Consider the following 10,925-nt stretch of genomic DNA (forward strand, 5'->3'; position numbering starts at 1 on the left):
AATGCCCCTCTTCTTGGGGCCCCCCTTGGGGCTCTTTTCTGAGCTTGGAGACCTCAGCATTGGCTAGGCTCTGCCCCTACCTGGACACTGAGTGTCACCTCTCAGGGATCCCATCAATGTGGCTAAGTTTGAGGAGTTGCAATCCTGCTTTTCGTTCCAGCCTTAGGGGCTATATGAGATTGTGGGGGAGGCTGTGACCAAGGACTACAAGCTGAGGGGCTTCAACAGCAGAAATGTGTTGTCTCCAAGCTATGGAGGCTGGATGTGCAGGATCGAGGAGTTGGCAAGGCCATATTCCTTCTGTGGCTCAACTGGTAAAGAATCCACCTGCAATGCAGGAGACCTGGGTTCGATCCCTAGGTTGGGAAGATCCCCTGGAGAAGGGAAAGGCTACCCATTCCAGTATTCTGGCCTGGAGAGTTCCATGGACTGTATAGTCCATGGGGTCGCAAAGAATCAGACGCGACCAAGTGACTTTTTATTTATTATTATTATTCCCTCTCAGGAAGCCAGGGAATGACCTGCCTTTGCTTCTGCTTCCTGATTGGTTGGATCTAGACCAATGGAGAAACTGGTAACAAGGGTGGCATCAGGAATCTCATCTTCTGGCTTGAAGGTACCGTTTGCTCCTCACCACTCAGGGCTCCATCTCTCACATGAGAAACCCAAAGAGGCTGGCAATTAAGTTGACACTGGGATTCTTCAACCTGCAAGATGAAATGCTGTGCTTGACTTGCAGCACGTTTCAGCTCCAAGGCTACAAAAAGTAAGAAAACTTTTAGGGCTGTCGTGGAAGCCCTCCGATGCTTTGCAAGGGGATACCCATTCTCCACGAGACCCGTTGCCATTAGACCCGTGAGGAGGGCCCAGTCTCAGCATTCTCTGGGGGTGTGGGCACAGGGAAGACCCAAGAGGAAACAGCTGTAACCCCAAAAGAATAGTAAGATTTTTGCTAGTTATTACTGACAGACATCTGGGAGCATTTGTGTGAGAGTGGATTCTAAGGATGTTATACCAAGAGGGTGGAATGTAATGTTCTGTTAGATATAATTTATTGAGCTAGGTGCATTTACTGGAGAGTCTATATTCATGTTAACCCATGTAGCTGGCAGGGATTCGAACCGACTACTTGGTTGGATGTCTTCAACTTGGACTCCACTGTGGCCAAAGTTCGATGAGATCAAGATGCCAGCACAACCTTGGCTGCTGCGGGGGCAGGAACACAAAGATGTAATTGCTAGTGGGAATTGCAGGTATTTGTTCCTTGATTTGAAAGTTATGGTTGGGATGACATGGCTCATATCCCCATTTATCTGTTTGAGTCTGCGCAGACGGTAGATGGATCTTGGAGAAAGACTACAGACTGATTTCAACTTCATCAGGTGGTGACTCCAATGATAGCTGCTGTTTCAGATAGTTTCTTTTCTGAAGCAGTCAGCGCACAACCCCTGGTCCCTGCTATGAAGCTATTGGCCTATTGACTATTTTACTCCATACCAATATGCAAAGGGATTCCCTGCTGTCTCAGACGGTAAAGCATTGGCCCCGTAATGCGGGAGACCCGAGTTCGATCCCTTGGTCAGAAAGATCCCCTGGAGAAGGAAATGGCAACCCTCTCCAGTACTCTTGCCTAGAAAATTCCATGGATGGAGGAGCCTGGTGGGCTACAGTCCGTGGGGTCACAAAGAGTTGGACATGACTGAGCAACTTCACTTTCTTTCTTTTCTTTTCTAATACAAGAAGTCCATCAGAAGCATTTTGTTTTTACTTGGCAGGGCCAATAGCACACTTAAGGGTCAAGTCACCTCTCCTCCTCTCTGACATAATGTACTGCTCAGAGACTCGGACTATCTCACCATTTCTCACAAAATCTACTGGTCCACTGCACTGATGACATCATCCTGATTTAATCTGATGAGCAAGAAGCACAGAGTACTAGAGATGCTTTGTAAGACATATATAGACCAGAAAGTGGGAGATTTACTCCATTAAAATCTAAGGATGTAAAACTTCACTGAAGTTTCTGGAAGCTCAGTGCTGTACAGAATGTAAAGTTACCCTCTTCAAGGTGAAAGACAGGTGCACCTACATCAACCACCTCTAAAAACGTCTGGTTGTACTCTTTGGGATCATGGAATATATATCACAGGCAAGTGTGTCATGTTGACCCATCAACTGTGTAACTTGTGAGGCTGCCTGTTTTGTGTGGGGATCCGGGCAGGAGATAACTCTTCAGTGAATCTGGGCTGCTCTCTCACTTCCAACTGGGCCTATGACCCAGCAGATCCAATAATGCTCAAAATGTCTGTGGGAATTGGTGAGGCTGTGTGGAGTCTCTGGCCAGCACTGATAGGGGATCACTGTGCAGAGCTCTAGGGTTTTATAGAAAGGCCAGGCCCTCTTCTTTCTAATAACCATTCTCCTCTGGAGAGGCAGCAAAGGAAAATTCTCCAAGTAGGCAGAGCTTGGAGCGGCACAGCTAATTTTTCACAAATTTTTTCCCAACTTTATTGAGAGATCATTGTGTAAGTTGAAGGTGTACAGCATGATTTGGTACACATATGTGTTGCAAAATGTTGACCACAATAAAGTTAGTGAACACATTCTCCACCTCATAGAATTTTCATTTTGTTGTTGTTGTGGTGAGAACATTTAAAATCTACTCATAGCAACTTTCAAGTGTGCACTACAGTAGTATTAACTCTAGCCACCGTGCTTTACCTTAGATCCGAGAACTTATTCATCTTCTAACCAGAAGTCTATGCCCTTGATCACCAGGTCTTCTTTTACCTCAACCCCTGAAAACCACCATCCTTTCTATTCTATCTCTTCAGCTTTTTTTGAGTCTACACAGAAATGAAATTACACAGTATTTGTCTTTATCTGATTTATTTCACTGAGCATAGTGCCCTCAAGGTATACCCACATTGTCCCAATTGGCAAGATTTCATTCTTTTACATAGCTGAGTAATATTCCATTATATATACATATATATATATATATATATATATATATATATATATATATATATAATATACTACATCTTCTTTATCCATTCATCCACCGAAGAACACTCAGCTTGTCTCCATGTCTTGGTTATTGTGAGTAATGCTGCTGTGACATGGATGTGCAGAAAACTCATCATGATATTGATTTGATTTCCTTCCAATATATACCCAGAAATGGAATTGCTGGATCCTGTGGCAATTCTATCTTTTTTTAATTATTTTTTAAAAAACTTTTGGCCACATCATGGGGCTTTTGTGGTCGCTCAGATGGTAGAGAATCTGCCTGCAATGCAGGATACCCAGGTTCGATCCTAGGTTGAAAAGATTCCCTGGAGAAGGGAATGGCAACCCACTCCAGTATTCTTGCCTGGAGAATCCCAAGGACAGAGGAGACTGGAGGGTTATAGTCCATGGAGTCGCAAAGAGTTGGACATGACTGAGCACTTAACGTCGCTGTCACTGGGGCATTCAGGATCATAGTTCCCCAACCAAGCTTAGAGCCTTAATCACTGGACCACAGGGGAAGTCCTGGCAACTCTATTTTTAATTTCTGGAGGAACTTCCTTGCTGCTTTCCAAAGTAGTTGCACCAATTTACATTCCCACCAACAGTACAGAAGTCTTCCCTTTTCTCCACATCTTCGCTAACACTTGTTATCACTTGTCTCTTTGGTGATGGCCTTTATGACAGGCATGAGGTGATCTTTCATGGTGGCTTTGATTTGGATTTCTCTGATGATTAGTGATGTGCATCTTTCCATGAACCTGTTGGCTATCTGGATATCTTTGGGAAAATGTCTATTAGGGTCCTTTGCCCATACCGAAATCAAATTAAATTTTCTGCTTCCTCTCCCTCCCTTTTATTACTTTATATAGCAATCCTTTTGATACATAACTTTACAATTTAGTCTATGGATCACAGATTATTCAAGTGGGACTATGACATTTAGAGGAGAAATTAACATTATCAGCACCGTGGCTGTCATCAGAGATGATTAAAAAGGCTTTTGGGGGGATTTCCTGGCAGTCCAGTGGTTAGAGTTTGGCACTCTCACTGCTAGAGCCCAGGTTCAATCACTGGCCAGGGAACTCAGATTCAAAAAAAAAAAAAGGCTCTTGGGGATTGGCCTCTCTCTTCCTTGGGGAGAGGGTGGAGCATATTTTTAGGGAGGATGCTGGCATTTGGTCCGGCAGAAACATACAGTCATCACCATCGCTGATGGAAGTTCAAATACATGTAGAAGGGTTTGGGCTGAGACTGAGAAGCTGAAAGGCATACAAACCCAGAGCTCGGCCACACTGGGCTTTCAACACTTCCTCCTCTTCTGACTGTCTGTCTGTTGGCTTCCACCAGTAGGCGCCCTAGAGGAAGACTGAAAGGTTGGAGTCCTGTCTGCTTTGGGTTCCTCCGGCTGACCTGACCCTTCCCCCAAGCCTCTGCAACAGCCACTTGGCAACAGCTTGGTGGCACCCTCTCCTTGGGCTCTGATTTCCAGCTCTTCAGGGCTCCTTCTCTGAGCTTTGAGGCCTGTATCCAAGCTCTTTCTTGAGTTCTTCCAGCCTTGAAGGTGGCACAGGCTCCCTGTGGCTATTGCCTCCTGCTGCCTGCTTAATCAATTCTCTGTATTACATCCTAAATTAAACCCCCAATGCCAAGAAGCCTCAAAAGAAGATGCTCAAGCCCAGTGATTATCAGAGAAAACGTAAATCACATGAGAACAACAGTGAGATACCATTTCTACCCATTAGACTGGCAAACACACACAAGCACAGATAATATGAAATAAATGCTGGCAGAGATATAGGGCTACAGGAGCCTTTGTGTACTACTGCTGGAAATACAGACTGGCACGGTCATTGTGGAGAAGAATTTGTCAGTATCTAGTTCAATTAAGCATGTACACACTTGGCCTAAGACCCTATAATACTGTGTCACCTATGATCCAAGATATATGCTGTCATGTGAGACAAAGTTTGCTGTAGCTTTATTTTTGGTGACAGGGAGGGGCAGGTAGGACACTAGGGAGCACTGTGGGCCCAGGGGTTGGGACTCTGCTTTTGCTGGGTTCAGTCCCTGGTGGGAGAACTAAGATCCCACAGGCTATAGGGCACAAGCAAAACAACAAAAAAAAAAAACAAAAAACAACCAAACAAACAAGATTTACATGTAGACCCAGTGTCATAAAGAGAGCCTCCAAGCATAATGCTGAGTGACTTCTGTGGCCAGCAAGGACAGAGTAAGCCATCTGAACCCCAGATTTCACTGAGAACAACTAGGCAAGCTCAACAACGTATGAAAACATTTGCTGGAAAACGTGCAAGTGATAACAGGTAGTGAAGACTCATGAGGCCAAGGTATGGAAGAGGGAGCAAAGTGAGAGAGACATGAGCTCAGCATTTAAGGAGGTTTATCCTCTAAGGCCATCTGCTTGGGTCCCGCAGGGTCAGAGAAGCTGAGCAGAGCTGTGGACAGACTTACAGGGCAGAGGGTCCAAACCTGGAGTTCAGGGCCCACCAAAGGTCTAAGAGTGAGTGTAAGGTGGAACTAGAATAGCCCTTGAAAAGATTACAGTCCTGTCACCTAAGGGACTATACTCAAGATCTGAGCTATTTCAATCCCCAGAAACTGGATTAAGGAAATCCGGGATTTCTCATGTACCAGCTGTCCACCAGATGCGACTATAGATTGTCTCTGGAGGAAAGCGTGGAGTCCTAACCGCAGGACCACCAGGGAATTCCCTATTTGTAGATTTGTTGATGAAGGCCATTCTGACCTATGTGAGATGACACGTTGTCCCAGTTTTGATTTGCATCTCTCTAAAAGATTCTTTAACTAGGGCTACAACTTTCCAAGATATTTGCTGGAACTGGCTCCGGATGAAAGATCAAAGAGGAATTTCGAAAATACAGCATCACTTGCTTCCTTTTAGATCAAAGAGCAAAATGAATATCTTGATTGTGTGACAATTCCTTTAAAAACCCTTCCTCCACTCTTGACAATATATCGTTGCTCTCTACGATGAGCTTTATTAACAAAAAACGTTAAAATAGTCGATATATACGTTGTGCCCAGCAGGTAAATTGGCAATCTGACTTAATTCAACAAGATAAACCAGAAGCAAGATAATTTACCAAATTAAAGCCCTTTAAATATTAGTGTGTATGATATTCACTCCACGATGCAAGGGGCAGCGTTTTGTCCTTACTGGAATGGACAGTCAGTGTGGCCTCCTCTGCCCATGGAATTGACTGATGTCACTCTCCATCGTGAAGCAGCTGGCTTGGTGGGTAGGAGAGTGGCAGGCCCTCTTTCAGACTCAGTTGTCATGCCAGCTGGGTGGCGACACCTCTGAGGCAGGGCCAGGGTCTCCAGAAGGCTGTGTACACAAGGCTGTGTACGTTCTGACTCAGCGTTCGGTGTACGGAGCTGTTTCTCTTGCAGCCAGGATTTGTGGGTACAGGCAACAGGGGCTGGAAATGGGAGTGGCTTTGCTTCCTAATCCCTTGACTTTGTGCTCTGCTGGGCACAGAAGGTTAACCATCAGAGCCACCAACAATAGATGAGAGCTCCGATCTCTCCACAGCCTCTCCACCAATTGTTTTTATCCTGGCCATTCCAGTGAGTGTATAGTGATATCTCATTCTGGTTTTCAGAGGTGTTTCCTGGGATTTCCCTGTTGGTCCAGTGGCCAAGACTCCACACTCCCAATGCAAGGGATCTGCATTTGATCCCTGGTTGGGGAACTATATCCCACATGCTGCAGCTAAAGACTCTGCATGCCCCAACTAAGAGCCGGTGCAGCCAAAGAAATAAAAATTCTGTTGCCTGAGGGATAAATAGGATGTATTGGTTTTTCATATGTTTATTATCCACTCATGTTTTCTTTGGTAAACTGCCAATTTAAATCTTTTGTCCATTTTTTATATTGTGATTTCACAAATAGGTAGTGACATTGATCCAGCCAAGATATTGAAGGAGGAAACAGACAGAACAGGCTCCATCTTGAAAGCAGGACTCCATCTTGGGCGGACTGTGGACTTTGAGCTATATGCCCAGTATCTATGGAAACAACATACCAACTGGAAAATCAAGTCCCTGGAAGGAAGAGCCCCAGCGCTCGTACATAGACTTTCCATTGCCTAAAAGAATACCCTAATTATCTGTGTAACCAAATAGAATCATAATTCTATTATGCTTATTGGGGTATGACCACAGGCCTATTGATAATTGTCCACTGTTAACTACCTGAGCTTAAGGCATATGAATCATGGGTTAACTTTGGTTGTATCTTTCTTTTCCTTTGTTCAGACTAATTTCAGGGAATTTGGGGAGGTAGGTTTGGGCACATACACTTAGGGTATATAAGGTTTTCACAGAAACTGATCGGGGTCCTTGGCTAAGAGGAGACTTGGCCCTGCGGATGTAATAAACTGCATTCCACTATCTGCATGTTCTTCTGAGTGAGTTTGTTTCCCGAAATGCGTGGCTACAACACTACCTTTCCATCACCTCGAGATTCCCTCCTGTCCTTTTTATAATCACACCCCCTTTCCTCTGCCTCCAGCCCTTCCATATTCCTTGGTAATCAAGATCTCTTTGGTTTTGTTTTTAGCTGTGCAGCATGTAGAATCTTATTGCCTTAACTAGGGACCCACTATCACTGCAGTAGACAGCCGGGATCTTAACCAATGGCCTGCCAGGGAAGTCCCAGGATTGCTTTTCAACGCTGAGCACAGTCCTCTGGAGATTCTTCCAAATTATTGAGCGTATCACTAGTTCCTTCCTTTGTATTTCTGAGGGCTCCATAGTGTAGATGGACCACAGTTCTTTAACCATCCATTATTGAAAGACATTGGAGTTCTTCACAATTCTGGGCTATTACAAAGGAGCTACATACTGCTATAAACATTCATGTACAGATTTTTGTGCGAAACTGAATCTATGTTCTCTAGGATAAATGCCCAGGACTACAATTGCTAGGTCATACCGTAGTTGCACGTTTACTTTTATAAGAAACCTGCCAAACTGTTCTCCATAGAGGCTGTACCATTTTGCATTCCCTCAGCACACAGGAGTGATTCAGTTCTCTGTACCCTCACTGACATTTGGTGTTGTCACAATTTTTTATTTTACTATTCTGACAGGCATGTAGTGATAACCTCATTATGATTTTAGTTTGCCTTCTCCTAGTGGACAAGGATGTTGAACATCTTTTCATGAGCTTAGTGGCCATCAGTGTACCCTCTTTGGTGAAAGATCTTTTCATGTCTTTTGCCCATTTTCTAATTGGATTGATTTACTGTTGGGTTTTGAGTTCTTTATATATTTAAGATACTAATCCTTTCTCAGATACGTGGTTTGTAAGTATTTTCTCCCTGTCAGTATTTGGTCTTTTCACGCTCTCACTTAACAGAGTCTTTCAGAAAGCAAAAGCTTTTAAATTCTAATGAAGCCTGATTTATTAATGTTTTCTTGTATGGATGGGCTTCCCAGGTGGCACGGATCATTCTTTTGGTGTCAAATTAAGAACTCTTAGCCTAGCCCGAGGTCCCAAAGGTTTTCTCTTTTTTTTCCCCTTGTAAGTTTTACATTTATGTCCATGATCCATTTTGAGTTAATTTTGAGAATATAGTGTGAAGCTTAGAGACTTAGGTCAAGGTTTATTTTATTTTTTTTAAAACTACTCTGGACTTTTAAATTTTGTTTGTTTGTTTTGGCTGTGTTGGGTTTTAGTTGCATCATGCGGGATCTTTTGTTGCATCATAACGGACTCCCTAGTTGTGGTGCTTGGGCTTAGTTGCCCAGTGGCATGTGGGATCTCAGTTTCCTGACCAGGGATCAAACCTGTGCCCCCTGCAGTGGAAGCAGAGAGTCTTAACCACTGGACTGCCAGGAAAGTCCCTAAATGATATTGCATTGTAAATTTTGGTGTCCACATGTTTATATTTAGTATATAGAAATACAACTGATTTTTGCAGTATTCTGCAGCCTCATTAAATTTCCTGTATTAATTCCAGGAGCTTCTTGGTACACTCTTTGAGATTTTACACATAGACAACTATGTCACCTACAAATTGGGATGGCTGTATTTCTTCCTTTCTGATCTGTATGCCTTTTATTTCCTTTTCTTGCCTTAATGCACTAGCTAGGATTTCTAGCACTATCTTGAATAAGGGTAGTGAGAGCAAACATCCTTGCTTTGTTCCCTCTAGATCTTAAGGGAAAAACAGTGTTTCATCTTTAAGTATAATGTTAGCTGTAGGATTTTTGTTGTTGCTCAGTCGCTCAGTCGTGTCTGACTCTTTGCAACCCCACAGACTGCAGCACGCCAGGCTTCCCTGTCCTTCACCATCTACTGGAGGTGATTTTTGTAGATGCTCTTAATCAAATTCAGGAAATTCCTCCTCTATTCCTATTTTTTCTGAGAGTTCTGAATCATGAATAGGTGCTGAATTTTGCCAGATGCTTTTTCTGTACCCATTAACATAATCATGTGACTTTTTCTTCTTTAGGCTGTTAATATGAACTGCACTGACTAATTTTCAAATATTAGACCAGCCTGCATCTCCAGAATAAGATTCTCCTTGGCCATGATATATGTCTTTCTGTATTTTGCTGAATTCCATTCACCAATATTTTGTGAAGCTTTTTTTGTATCTAGGTTCTTGAGGAATATGGGTTTGTGGTTTTTTCTTTTAAAATTTTCTTTGCCTGGTTTTGGTGTCAGGGTAATACTAGCCTCATAAAATAAAGAAGTACTTCCTCCTCTTCTGTTTTCTGAAAGAGATTGTGAAGAATGGATATTAATTCTTCTTTAAATGTTTGCCAGAATTCTCCACTGAGACCATCTGTGACTAGAAGTTTCTATTTGGAGGAAATTTTTTTTTGAAAGAGGTCCCTCTCAGAAAGTGAGAGCAGCCCTGGGGTATGGGGTTGTTAGAGGGTTGGTTTTTGTTTTTTTGGTTTTTTTTTTTTGCTTTTATTTATTTATTCATATTTATTTGGCTATACTGGGTCTTTGCTGCAACATTTACGATCTTTATTTGTGGCATGTGGGATCGAATTCCATGATCAAGGATTGAACTCAATGCTGCACTGGGAGCACAGAGTCTTAGCCACTGGACCACCAGGGGAGATTTTAAATCATCAATTCAATTTCCTTAATAGTTATAGAATTATCCAAAGTATTTATTTTATATTGAATGAGCCTTGGTAGTTTGTGGGTTTGGTCTTGTTTTGCTGAGCCAGGTCTTAGTTGTGGCACGTGGGATCTAGTTCCCCAATCAGGGATAGAACCCTGGTCCCTGAACGGGGATGGTGGAGTAGAGTCTTGGCTACTGGACTACCAGGGGTGTCCCAGGAATTTGTGTTTTTGAAGAATTGGTCCATTTCCATTTCTTTTTTTGATTTTAATTTTTGGCCTTGCGGCACATCTTAGACGATCTTAGTTCCCTGACCAGGGATCAAACCAGGGCCCCCTGGTAGAGGTGCAGAGTCCTAACCACTGGACCACCGGGGAAGTCCCTGTCCATTTCCATTTCTATTTAAATTGTCACATTCAGGTAAGTTACTGGTAGAATTCCTGATCCTTTTGATGCCTAAAGGGTGTGGGGTGATATCCCCCATTTCATTTATCATTTGTTTCTTCTCCCTTTTTTCTCTGTCAATCTTCTAAAGGTTTGTCAATCATACCGATCTTTTCTTTCATTAATTTTTTCATTGGTTTTTCTGCTTCCCCTGTCCTTGATTTCTGGTCCCAAGTGTATTGTTTCCTGCCTTTGGCTTGCTTTCGGTTCATTTTGTGTTTGTACTTTCTGGAGGTGGGAGTTCAGGTTATTGATTAGATACTTCTCTTCTCTGAGGTATGCATTTAGTGCTATAAATTTCCCTCACAGCACTGCTTTAGCTGTGTCCCA

This window comes from Ovis aries, chromosome X (assembly GCF_016772045.2).
Source record: "Ovis aries strain OAR_USU_Benz2616 breed Rambouillet chromosome X, ARS-UI_Ramb_v3.0, whole genome shotgun sequence".
Lineage (NCBI taxonomy): Eukaryota > Metazoa > Chordata > Mammalia > Artiodactyla > Bovidae > Ovis > Ovis aries.